Source organism: Melanerpes formicivorus, unplaced genomic scaffold (assembly GCF_026170545.1).
Source record: "Melanerpes formicivorus ecotype bairdi unplaced genomic scaffold, bMelFor1.0.p_v2 SCAF_50, whole genome shotgun sequence".
NCBI classification, from domain to species: domain Eukaryota; kingdom Metazoa; phylum Chordata; class Aves; order Piciformes; family Picidae; genus Melanerpes; species Melanerpes formicivorus.
This window is the reverse complement of record NW_027142402.1, coordinates 209,903-223,483: the sequence shown is the minus strand read 5'-3', so window position 1 is coordinate 223,483 and position 13,581 is coordinate 209,903. Positions and strand designations below refer to the sequence as shown.

The 13,581-nt window shown below is 43.3% G+C and overlaps 1 protein-coding gene across 2 annotated transcripts in view; it reads right to left on the bottom strand.

Moving 5' to 3' along the window:
• The window catches only part of FUT9 (fucosyltransferase 9), a 37,941-nt gene extending 26,762 nt beyond the window's left edge, over positions 1-11,179 (bottom strand). Inside the window, exon 1 of one of the 2 annotated variants that reach the window (XM_068160404.1) lies at positions 11,133-11,179. The gene's annotated coding sequence lies outside the window, so the exon portion shown is untranslated. Of the gene's footprint in view, positions 1-10,648; positions 10,724-11,132 lie in introns of those variants that run through there. The other variant, XM_068160403.1, reaches the window with a different exon arrangement.
• Between the last annotated feature and the right edge of the window lie 2,402 nt (positions 11,180-13,581).

Here is a 13,581-nt window from a genome sequence, read left to right as displayed (position 1 = left end):
CATCACATGCAACCCTGAAGCCCAAACCCCAAAGGCAGGGAGCAAGACTTTCTGACCCTGCAGTGAATTAAATTCTCCCCTGAGAGTCAGAGGACCCCACTTCATCTGATCTATAGAGAGTATTAGATTTGAGACTGTCTCCCAGGAGGTTTCTCTCAACTGGAAAGTACTTGCTCTTTGGCAAGGGCAGTTTTTCATTTTCCCCTCTGTGAACTCTTCACAGTAACACAGTATAACTAAGGTTGGAAATGACCTCGAGGATCATCGAGTCCAACCTATCAACACAGACCCCATGACTAGACCATGGCACCAAGTGCCATGTCCAATCCCCTCTTGAACGCCTCCAGGGACGGTGACTCAACCACCTCCCTGGGCAGCCCATTCCAATGATGAACAACTCGCTCAGTGAAGAACTTTCAGTTTGCTTTTAAATATTTACCCCAAGCAGTTGACTCCACAGACCAATGTTAGCCTACTCTCCTGTGCATAAAGGGGGTCAGGTTTAAGTTCTTCCTCCATTAGCTATTTAATCCATTATCCAAATTGGCAAAGTTTCAAGAGGAGAACGTCACTAACTTCATCCCAAAATAACCATTCAGTCGGCAGTTAGTGCACATTTTTCACAGTATCACAGTATAACTAAGGTTGGAAGAGACCTCGAGGATCATCGAGTCCAACCTATCAACACAGACCTCAGGACTAAACCATGGCACCAAGTGCCACGTCCAATCTCCTCTTGAATGCCTCCAGGGATGGTGACTCCACCACCTCCCTGGGCAGCCCATTCCGATGATGAACAAACTTGCTCAGTGAAGAACTTTCTCCTCACCTTGAGTCTAAACCTCCCCTGGCGCAGCTTGAGACTGTGTCCCCTTGTTCTGGTGCTGGTTGCCTGGGAGAAGAGACCAACCCCTTCCTGGCTACAACCACCTTTCAGGTAGTTGTAGAGGGCAATGAGGTCTCCCCTGAGCCTCCTCTTCTCCAGGCTAAACAATCCCAGCTCCCTCAGCCTCTCCTCATAGGGCTTGTGTTCAAGGCCTCTCCCCAGCCTTGTTGCCCTTCTCTGGACACGTTCAAGTGTTTCGATGTCCTTCTTAAACTGAGGAGCCCAGAACTAACTGGGCCTGAATTAACTGACCTGAAAGTGCCTGTGAGTGATTTTTTTTCTCAGACTCAGAAGTGTGGGCAATGGTTTTAAAAGGTCATCCACCTAAATGTTAAGTGCTCTAATTACTGGATATTTGAGCATCATTTAGCAGCATTCTAATTATTTTGGTGAAAAGGCAGAGCTAGCGTATATGCTATATATTTGTATGCTTACTTTCAGGGGACAGTAGACACTTCCCCAGAGCTGAAAGTAGATGCCTTTAAGGTGTTGGTTATATGTGTATTACTGTCCCGCCATATTTTGTTGAAGCTATCCCTCCTTCTGCTTGCTGATTTCTCTGGATCCAACTTTTACTCATCTATCTCCTGTGTCTTGCATGGGAAGTCTAGCTCAGGGTAGAAGACAAAGACACTCTGAAATGTCACCCTGTCAAGTTAAGCACCCTGCTCAGGATTTGAAGGTTGTGCATCTATTTGTCCAAACCTCAGATTTTGTAGTCTTTTTCTTTTTAGAAACTGGAAGGAAGGGGAAAAAAATAAATATTTGGAATAAAGCTTTCTTTCAAAAATAAAAGAGAGGTGCTGGTGCTCTCTTAGTAAGACTGTGACTACATTTGCTGTCCAATATCTTGGCCGTCTGGGTTCAGTTCTACTGATCTGCTGCTCTGGCTGTGGCACTGCAACCTACAGCACCCAGAGAGTGCTCTGGGATAACACACTGGCTACATCTGTGTGAGCCATGTCTCTGCATGTTCAGAATGGGGGTATTAAATATTTATTTGCCCACACAGAAGAGGTGGGCCCTGACGGTGTTGCGCAAGGAATGAGTACTTCATTGCAGTGCTGAGTCTTTGGGCTGGCACAATGGAAGATCTACGCTGTCCTTGAGTTGTTGAATCTTCAAGAGACTTAAGCTTCTTCTGGGGAAATGCACAACCACAAATTTTAAGGCCAAAAGCTGCATCAGGAATGGGCAATTCCAGGGCAAAGTGGTGGTGGAGTTTGCTGTTCAGAGCCTAGGAGACTGCCATCTGACCATGAGAAGTAGTGTGGTTTGCAGTGAATCCCAGCTGCCATACACTGATTTGGATTGCAAAGCAGTCTTGGTGTGCATGGATTAGATTTGTTTCGGAGGGAAGTAAATTGTAAGATCTGCTACAGTCTGTATCAAATGTACTATAACCTGCAGTGGGGACAAAAGGATATCCATTAGTCCTTTGAACAGCCTCAACTACATGCAGGGTAATGACATTTGGTCCAAGACATAAACTAAATTTAGTCCATGGTAAAACACATTGACCACACACCTTAAAACCCTCAGCTGCTTTGATCTGCTCCTGTTCTGCTGCATGACTTGCTAATACAGACAAATACAGTTAAGTCACATTTCTGATGCCTAAAAGCCATAGTGTATTCAGCTGTAAGATTCTGTGTGGATTTTGCCCTCAATCATCACAGGTAAATGTTAGTGAAAACTTAAAAAATCTCTCTATTTTTCCCTGGGTCAAATGAATAACTTTTCAGTAAGTAAGAGGTGACAATTTGAGAAATGATGCAAAGGAAAAGATGGAAATTAAGAACTGAAATAAAACAAATCTCAGGAAATAAAGGCAAGAAAAAAGTGTCACATAAGTTAAAGAAAGATCAGTAATGAGTAGAGAGAACACAGTAGGAAAACAAAAAGGTGGCAATAAAGAAAAAGGGAATATATTTTTAAGCAATACTTTGTAGAAAGCTTAAAAAATAGAGGTCAGTGGATAGCATAGTCTAGTGTCTAGACTGAGCAGTGACTGTTCTGTTAAGCCTCTACCAGTCCTATCTCATTGCTGCAAACAGCCTGTGGTATTACACATTACCTCCTGTTCATGGCATCAAAAGTGTTCTCCCTGTTTTGGGTGAAATCTGTGTAAAATAATTTTGTACAGTAGGAGGAGCTGAGACTGGGAACCCAGTGCCTCTGCTTCCATATCTAGCTGTGCAGCTCTGGCCTTCAACGAGACATAATTCTGGAGTCATTTTTGTTGCTTACCCGAAAACCATAGATAATCCATAACTATTACACAGCATTAAGAACTTACATAAATGGGGCACAAACATCAAAATTACTTTTCTGTAACAAGCCAGTGAAAGGAACAAATATTACCTGCATAGTAATGCAAACAAAAAGAATTACAAACGAGGCAAATCTAACAGTTTAAACAAAGAGATGAATTAATAAATCTGCCACAGGAAAATGCCGTATTATTATTATCATTATCATCATTTATTGAGGGATGGGGAGGAAACTGACTGTCAAGGAGGAAGATTTAAGCAAGTGGGGTGCCTGAGGAGCTCAGCTGCTACTGTGGACCAGGACAAATCAGAGTATGTACTTCTGTGACTCTCTGTATGTATATATATGTACATTCCTATATAAAAATTATATGGTTCAGAACAGTGATTCTGATCATCCAAATCATCTGTCACCATCATATACCTTAACACAGAAAGCTGCAGGGCTTCCTGGTAACATCCAGTGTAGTATCATATTCTTCCCTGTACACCTAGAGCCGCATGAAATTTTTTCAGAGGAGAATGGAACATAATTTGAGGTTTTTACATCAAAACATCTCTTGAATTGTGCAATTTTGAAGAAAAAGTGTTTTGAAAAAGAGAGAAAGGTATATTTTATTTTTCAAGTCTGTATTCTCACCTAGCTTTCCACTGCAGTGATATTTTTCATTATACAAAATAATTTTGGTTTTATCATAACCAATGTTCTACATTTAGTTACAACTGGATTGCCCTACAAGTTGAATTACTGATAGAAACATTTAAGATAGGTTTTCTTCTTTTCACAATAGAAAACTGATGAAACTGTGAATTTCCCATAAATAAAATTATATCTTCATGCAGCTCAGTGCTTCATTACTAACCTCCCACCAGACTCCTACCACTTTTTTCTCAGTTTATCTTAGATGTTAAGGAGAACAGAATTTGTTCCTCAGCAATGAACACTGTACATAATATGACCTCAAAGTCATTATCTGAGAAAGTGAGTTGTCTCCGCAGCTAGTCTGCTTTGCCTCATAATATGATTGAGAGGAATGTGGTGATTTGAAAGATAATTAAATGTAGGCTTATTTGAAAGTGTCAAGATGGGATGAAGCAAACTATTTTAATAAAAGGTGCCCTCCCAGTTTCAAGATGTATTTTTAAGACTGGCATTTGTCTCCACATTTTGTTATCACATCATACAAATGTGGGAAAAAAAGGTTACTGCTAATATCTTCTAGAGGTACCTGCTGCTGTAGTTCACAGGTTTTGGTCAGCTGCTCCTTGCCTTTTACTGCGTTGAGTTGACTCGTTCCTACTATAGTTTATAAGTACACATGCCAAGCATCTTCCTGTTTATATTAATCACTTTCAAGATCATGCTCGTTATTATCAGCTTTGTAGGAATTCCCAGGCCTGAGGTTTGCAGCAGTGCTGTTCTCTTTTGCTCCAGCCTGCAATCAGTTTAGAATTTCTTCCCATTGGCTTTTGGTACCACTTGCCAGGCCAGGCTTAGACTTCTCTCGTCTGGGAAGATCTAAAAATCAGATGTAACCAATGTTCCTAATGTTATTTTGCTAGGATTGCTTTAACAACTTAGATGCTCTCAGCTGCCTGCACTTGCCTGCCCTAGGACTCCTGTGGAAAGAAGGCTCTTCATCTCAGTGGGACCTTAAGGAAAACACACTATACCTAGCTATGTGCATTCTAAATACTGAAATATTTTAAAGATTATTTTTAAATCTTTGTATTGCTTTCTGCTTAAATATTCCTGGGTTAGAAGCTCAAATACTATCAGCTTGCCACAGGCAGGCAGGCCAGTGCTGGAGGTCTAGCAGGTCAGGGAGGCATGGACACAGCATCCAAGCTCTGTGAGGGTCATTGATGGGAAAGTCTGTCTGTCACCCAGGAAGCTTTGCTGGGGAGCCTGCTGCTCATTCCTTTGTTCCTCTCACAAGCGGCACATCAATGGTGACTGGTAAGCAGTTGTAGGAGAGGTTCAGACACCGTGCAGGATACGAAGTTTGATTCCTTCCCTGAGCCCCTCTCTTGTAACTCTAGTATCAGTGCAAGTAATTTGTGTATGACATGAGTTGTCTCTTGGTGCAGGTGGTTGAGATGGATGTTGTTTAGAACAGCCATTCACTTAGAATTATTGCAAGTTCTGGAATTAGCAAGTTTGCTACACTCCAAAATGGTATTTCTTAGATCTGATTGCACTTTCTTTCTCCACTCAGCTAAACCTCACTTCCAAAGATGTATTGACTCATCTGGAGAAAGTCTTTGAATATACAGAGAGTTAATGCTGCTTAAATATTTAGAACCTATTTAAAAATATTTTTAACTTCTACCCAGCATCTCCATCTAGAGTGAAAAAATGAGGGCAAAAAGCTTCAGAAGGAACTGTGGGGAAATGTAGACAAAATTGTAAACAATGTTCAGTGATTACTCTGTGGTAAGTACCAGCAGCTTCAATCAGCTGAAATCTCCAGTTTGAACTGTGGTACGGATCAGTAAGAAAGATACCATGTATTAAATGTCTCATTTAACTGTGGACTATATTTATGCTTTTTAGTTATGTTCTTAAAGCATATTTGAGCACCACTCTTACCCATAAAGCACACTAGTCAACAGTCAAATGTAAGCATTAGACAGAAATTTATACCATTTCCTGCTAATTCCCAGGAAGTCTGCATCTGTCGTTTGTTCAGATTTTTGTTTTGTGCATTTTAATATGGAAAGATATGATTAATGTTTTAATGTTAGCTAGATGCTTTGGGATGGAAGTGGTTATATAATTAAAGTCCAAGTAAATAAAACAGCAACACGGGTGCCAGACAAATACAAAATTGTAAAAAAATTAGAAAAAAAAACCCAACAAACATTCAAATTATTAAAAACACTCCTTCCCTAAATGAAAGAAATCATTTTGAAGGAGGGGTTTTACATCATTGTATCCTGCAATATTTAAACCTTATAGATCTCTGTCTCTAACACTGAAATGAGAAAATAGCCTTTCCTGCAGTTACAGATCTCAAAATGCAGCACTATATGGTAATGAAACAGGAACAAGCATGAGGCTGTTAGCTCATGGATTATAGCTGCTCCAAAACAAAACACCTGACAACACACAATTAGGAGCCCCTCCACTTTTGTTGTTGTTGTTGTTTAAGGGTGAAACCTTTTCTTAAAACAAAAGTATGCTGTGATATTAATTCTCTTCTCTCTGCTCCAGTTTCTGAAATACAGGCACATATTTCCACAAAGATATCCTTAAAGGACTAAATGTCTCTGGGGATTGTAATCACATTTTTGGAGGCTTTCACCTCTAGTTCACCGCCTCAAACACAGCCAGCATGCAGCAGTGACGGGAAATCAATTGCAACTAGAAGGCTGGCTGGTGGCCTGTGTGAAATGAACTGGTTAGTCCGCTGCATTTCTTAGAGGATCCTGAAACAGACTCAGCAGTTTGGAAAGCACAGAGCTGAGAACACCGAGCTCCTCACAGGATCTGGCCAGACCCCCACCAAGACACAAACAAGTGAAATAAATTGAATCCCATTCCATATATATTTCCTCAGGGCACTGATCACTTGGAGCAAGGAGGTCCTTAGCCACCTGGAAGATCTCGGTGGGCAAACACTTTCTTCATGTGGAGCAGACAGCCAAGGCTGGCTGAAGGGGCAGTTCAGCTGGGGTCACCATGTGCACCACTGCTCTCTGCGCTCCACGAACACTGCACAGAAATGGAGTTCCATTTTCCATTTCTGCCAGTCTGGTACTTTTGATCAGCGTTAAATATACTTAATTTAGGGGGAAGACAGCCATAGACATACTGCAGATATGATCATGTATTTGAGGGTGAAGGCACATGACCTCTGTTTTTACACCGAGGTTAATGAATTGTCCTTTTCTTCATATTGTAGAAAAGCTACCTGACATCAGTTTTTCTCAGCAGACACAAATTATCTCAGTTCTATGCTTCTCAGTGGCGGCTTTAAATTGTCTCCTTTATGATTTAATTTCCTTTACATTAGGGACTTTTCTTCACAATAGGTACATCTTTTTTTGAGAAAATATACCTTCTCTTTTTTTTTTTTCCCCTGAACAAATATGTTGTATTAGAGGGCTTCCTCAGAGGAAAGAAAAGCCTGTCTTCATTAACTACTACAGTGGGGAAATTAAAATGTTGGGCTGTCATGCCAGCTATATACATTGTCTTCTATGATGTCACATTTGATTTTCTTTTTTTATGGCTTTGACAGCATCATATTAAAAATCTGATTGCACAAATGACAGTATAGGCTTTGAATTATTCATCTTAGGAATGCACTCTTACAGAAAAATTATGTATTTCTTGCCATTTCTGAAAAAGTTTTTTTTTTAAAAAGTAAAAGGAAAGGAAAAATGATTGATAAGAACTAACCTCATTTTAATAGAATAAAACCAGATTAAATATAATATGCAACTCATTTCGAAAGTCAGCCGAAACATAGTTCTCAGGATGACATTTTGGCCCCAGTGAAATTGATGGCAAGACTCCAATTCAGAGAAGCCTGGAAGAAAACCTGTACATTTCCAACCTGTTTTCAGTAACTAGCTGTCAGAATGCTTGTGATACTTCATTAAATTAGCTTTACCCACTCCTTCTCTTACATTACACTCCAATTATTAATGCTCACTGAAGCCAATGAGGCTTTTCCCATTCAATTCCCAGAAGGGACTCAGACTCTTAAAGTTAGAACTCTTTGCCATTGTCTCTCAGGGTTTATATTGTGTATTTTCTTAGGGTGACTGGGTTCTGCCAGCTTTGTGTTCCATTTCACCCCTCTGTAATGTTAAATAAGTGCAATCTGTTGGTTGATTTATATCAGATATCTTCAGCTGTAATCCTTCTCAGAGTTACCAAATTTGTCTTTTCTTCATTACAACTTAAGGTTATTTTTAAATTACTAAAGATATTTTTAAATCACTAAAGTTGGAAACATCTGCTCTCCAGCTTAACTTCAGCGAGTCCTTTCATATCACAATCATAAGCCAAATAACATCATTTTAAGAAAGATGCTATTCCCACCACCTAAAATGACTTTTTAGTGGTATCAGATACAAAAATACCATTCAATATCAAACCCTTTTCCCAGTTAACAAGACTATTACTGAGCCAGTTAGTCCCATTAAAACTGCCCCTAGCTATACATACAGTTTTCTTTCTCGCAAGAATTGTCTCAGCTGAGCTCTTCGGGCAGGTAAGAACTATATAGGCTTGAGCACAGATCAGAAGGGTAAAGGACTACATTCCATTATGATACCCGAAATAAATCCTTCCAGCTACAGCAACAGGAAGAAAACCCAAATGGTCTTTTCATGTCCCACTTCCTCAAAAATGATTAGCAGAGATGTCTTTGATTCTGCTCACAGCAGTGCCTGAGGAGAATCTCATACTGATTTAGCTGGGATCAGAATCATGACCACAGTTCTATCAAGAAATGTGCAAGTATTTGCTCAGAAATAGCTGAGGTTTAATTCAAGAGTTAATTTTGTCTTAAAAAAATATATATTTTGCAGCTCTCCATCTCTTTTCCAACATCTCTCTCTTCCAATTTGAAGATGGTAAGAGTGCCTTTTTTCATTATAAACAATGAAAATTAGTTATGGAACACTTACATTACACTATTTAAGCTCATCTGTTTAACCTGAATCTGTTCTGTTTCAACACATGAATCATCCTGGGGCAGCATTTTTTTCATTCTTGACAGAACAGTTACACACTTGTGTTATTCTCCTACTGATAAGCCAAACTTCAAAAGCTACAACTGGAAATGAGATATCATGGTTAAGTAGCATTTCATCCTGCAATATCAGTGTCAGTCTCCAAGCATTCTGCTGGAAATAAACATCTGAATGCTTCCAGGACAAAGTCCTTCTGTCCTTACCATTGGTTGCCCAAACCCTACTTAAGCAACCTCTAGTTGAAGACACCAAGCAGTACAAGTGCAGAGTAAAAACTGCAAAATAGCATAAGCCTTCTACCAATTCCATGTGTTCTTAACATCCGTCCTCATCAAAGACTTCACATTTTCAACACCGTTTCCAAAACCCATTACTGACTAAACTGAAATCAGAATCAAAGTGTTTCCCTTAGGACTACCTGTGGTTTGACTGAGAACGCACTGACCACTACAGGTGACAGAGAAACTTACTTCCATATTAACTTTAAAACTTATTGTTTCAGACTGCCAGCAGACATGGCAGTTAAGATGTGATGAAGCATTTCTGATGAGTCTCACACAAACTCCTCCCTGTATTGCAAGAAGAGAGCCCATCAATCATCCTGTAAATTGTACAGAAAAGCCAAATTACAGAATTACAAGATTTCCCTTTCCACAAATGTTGCATCACTTGTATGCAGAACCGCTTGCAGCCCTCTGGCTCAGTGTCATGCAGGACTACGTAGTCCTCTGTGAGAAACAGTACTAGGAAAAAGTGTAAGTGCAACACGTGAAAAACCCCACAATGCAAAACCAAGAAAAAACTCTAACAAAATTTAGCAAAAAGCAGGAATTGGGTGTGTGTATATGTGTGTAAGAAAGTACATTTCCTCCCCCCCCAAAAAAAACCTCTTAAGTGTTATCATAGCACCAGCCTCTGGAGAAGGGACTGAAAAATCAGTGAAATCAGGAAATCAGTGTGAATTTTATATTGGTACTTTCTCTTTTTTAAAACAAAAGACAGTTTCCAGGTCTTCAACACTGCTCAGAGCCAGAGATGCAAACTAAAAGCAGAGGGGAGTACTGCTGCCATAACAACCCCTCGACAGGGAGCTCTCGGGATACAGCCACTACAGCACCTAAAGCCGCTCGTGTGCGCCAGGGTTCAACAACCAGGAGCCTCTCATGCCAGAGCTTCCCAGCGTCTGCACGCCCGGCTCTGGGCAGCCAAGCAAAGCGCTCACAGACTCCCCACCGCGACCATCACATCTTTGAGGGTCAGAAGCTGGGCTATCAGGAAAGGCTCGCCGAGCCCCGAGTCCTGCCCACCGCCCCCGGTCCCCCGCGCGAGGGCCGCGCTCCACTGCGCCCGGCGGCCCAGAAGGGGCCGGAGCCGGCTCCACCCCACCTTTAAAGGGTCCCTTGCAAAGTTAGGGAGCTGCCCCCTCCCCCACGCCTCCCCAGATGGGGTACGGGGCGTGCTGCTGGCGGCAGGGGGTGATCAGCGGGCTCCCGGTCCCGGCCGGAGGGTCCGTATGCGAGCCCCGCAAGTGAATGGGCAGCGGTGCCTGGGAGGAGCAGCGAGGCGGCAGCCCCTTTTCCGCAGACCCCTTGAGACCGGGCCAGGATCCTACGTTCCCCCAGGGGCACGCAGGAGCGCGATGCTGTTGCCCCGCGGGCTCCGACTCCCCCCGAGCTCGTCCCTGGGGCCGCTCCGGGATGGGAGGCGCGGGGGAAGGAAAGGGGGGGGGGGGCGGGATGCGCGGCAGGTGCTTGTGAGGCCGGGCCCGGTGACTCACCCGTCCGAGGCCGGGGCTGCGGGGAGCGCGGCGGCGGCCCTGCCCCCGGAGCGCGGGGGGCGGCGGGGCAGGAGCAGCAGCGGGCGCGGGAGCGGTGAAGACCGGCGGGGCCCGGGCTGCTCCTGGGCGCGCTCTCGCTGCCCATCCCCGGCGCCGCCGCCGCCGGAGGAGGATGCGAAGGAGAGGCAGCCCTGGGCGCGGGCACGCGCAGCAGCGGAGGGGGGCCGGGAGGGGGGGGCGCGGAGGCATGCGGATGAGGGGGAGCAGCTGGGGGGCGCAGGCTCTTGCTCCTGCAGTCCTCATTTCCTCAGCCCTCCTTTACTCAGTTCTCCATCCCTTCTTCCTTCATCTTTCACCCTCCATATCACATCCTCCCATCTCTCCATCCTTTATTCCTCCATTTTTTTACCTGTCCATCCCTCACCGTCCATTATCCATCCATCCCTCCCTCCTTCCCTTCATTCCTTCCTCCCTCCCTCCACACCTCCTTCTTCTCCCACGGCCGTGGTGCCGCGGTCCCGCTGTGGTCCTCCCCCGTCCTCCGCCGCAGGGTGGTCCCAGAGTTCCTGGGGCTCGCCTGTGCACGCGGGAGCGCGTCTGCCTGGTGGCGCTTCCCCGCGGCGCACCCCGGGGAGGGCGCCGTGCCCCCGGGAAGGGCAGGAGGTTCCCAGCCCCATTCACTCGATCCCCAGGCTGTTGGTGCGAGCCCATCCTGCGCTGCCTTTTTTCTTTCCCTTTTTGCCACCCCGCAGTAGGAAAGAAAACCGTGCTGCGGTGAGGAAAAGCAGCGGTAAGCGTGAGGAAAACACGTAAAGCACGATAATTCTTGACTACACATAAAATGAGAGAAACGCACCGTACACTGGAGTAGTTCATAAAAGGAGTCTTTCGAGCCTGCTCTTGAAACCTAAAGAACTTCCTGGATGCCTATTGAGGATCGAGAGTAATTATTTTAATATTAAAATGAAACACTAAGACTTCAAACTGTAACATTATAAATAAATAAACAAACACCACCACCACCAAACGCCCTAACAAACATCTCAAAGTGCGCTGTGTGAACGGGAGACCGGTAAATCAAGTAAGTGAAATAAACAGGCACACCAAAAGCTGGCTGTCAACTCTTCATCCTTGTTCTGAACACCGCCTGCATTACATAATGCTGATAAACTGCTGCCAGTGTGTTTGGGGAGAAGATTCAGCAAGAGGAGAGCACAGCAGGATTCTTAAGAGTCATTAGTAGCCTTACCTGTCAAATGGATGTTTTAGAGCTTCATCTGTGCCTGTCTCATCAGCCCTCCAAGTAAACAATGTAATAAACACTCAGTGCAGACATCAAATTCGCTGAAGTCAGTGTCTCTGTCTTAGGTATTTCTGAATAGCTTGTGGATTATTAACCTGGTATGCTCTTCTGCTCTGTCTTGTACCAAGAAGAGCTGTGCAGGCTATCAACAGCTCCCACTTGTGAAGCTAAGGAGGAGAGAGATTGGGTACATTTCCCTGTAGCTCTACATTTCACACCAGTGGTTTGCTATAAGGGATGCAGTCACCTGGAGAATTGGTCTAGTCTTCTAACAGATTTATTCCTGCAGAAAGGCCTGTTCACTAAAGACAATACAAATATTTGTGTAACCATGGTGAGAATCCATGGTTATATATGGATTCATGTATAACCAGGTGAGAAATGACTATGAGCTCACTGTTGGTGTGAAGATATTTCTGAGCACCACTATTCCTGTAAGAGCTAGTAAGAACTAGCAAGAGCTCCCTGGGGGAAAAAAATACACATAAATTTAGATGTGCATCTTCTTGACCAAATTGTTGAGAGAAGGTCAGAGTCCTGCGTCTGCTCCCCTGCAGCCATTGGCAAAAGTATGTCCTAGAAGGCAGGTTACAGTCCCTGGTTAAAGGATGTCCCCTGGTCTCCATAGGCTTGACCAAGCAACCAGATAGGTTTGGCAAGGGGGGAAGGGAAATTGTAAAATTGATAGGTTCAGTTTTGGGCACCTGCAGAACCAGAAGGAGGACGACTCAATTTTAAAATTTCATTTTGAGCCATTGCTGCTTGCAAGAAAGTTCATAACAAATTAATCCTTCAGTGTTTTTTTCTTCTTCGGTCGCACTCCTGGGATCAGATCTAAGCATCTCTTTAACTTTCAGATTTCTGCTATTTCTCCTGCCCTCATTGTCCTCTCTGTCCTTTTTCTACCTTTTCCAACAAGGGCTCTGGGCTATGAAGAGAGATGGAGGCAGTGAGGCAGGAGAAGGGAAACAGGGTGGTGGGGGAGATTTGGGGTCTATGTGAATAAAGATATGTTTGAGCAAGAAGTTATCTGTGAGTGACACAGAAATTAGATATTTTTTTTTAACATGGTTAATACAGGAGTTTAGTATATTTAATGCAGGTAATAGATACAATAGGTATAGATTTTGGGTTTAGTTACTTTCTTTTCTTCCCTTCCTTTCCCTTCCTTTTTTTTCCCATTCCTGGTGAATGGTTTTGACTACAAATACAGTCTGCATCAAAGCAAGCACATATATGCCACAGAATTATTTCCCCCCCCCCCCAACATTATCTTGGTATAAATGTGTCACTTCTTCAGGAAATGACAGGGCTCATTTCAGATTCTTGCATGCTCTTTATGAATATGTACAGGGATTTTTTAATGATAGCAGTATTTTGATTACGAAGAATACAAACATTAACCCTTACATTTTTGGGTCATTGTAGTGAACTGGTTTATTCTTAGGTATCAGATTGCATCTCTCCTGTTGGGGAGAAAATGTAAGGCTTTTGTGATTACACCATTGCTACACAAATTGCCTTTGCAAAAGCTGGCTGCTGAGCATGCCACCTTAGACTGGAAATACACTTCTGTGGTTTCCCGAAGGCTTCAGAATACTTCCTGAGAGCACAGTGAGAAAAGATTTCA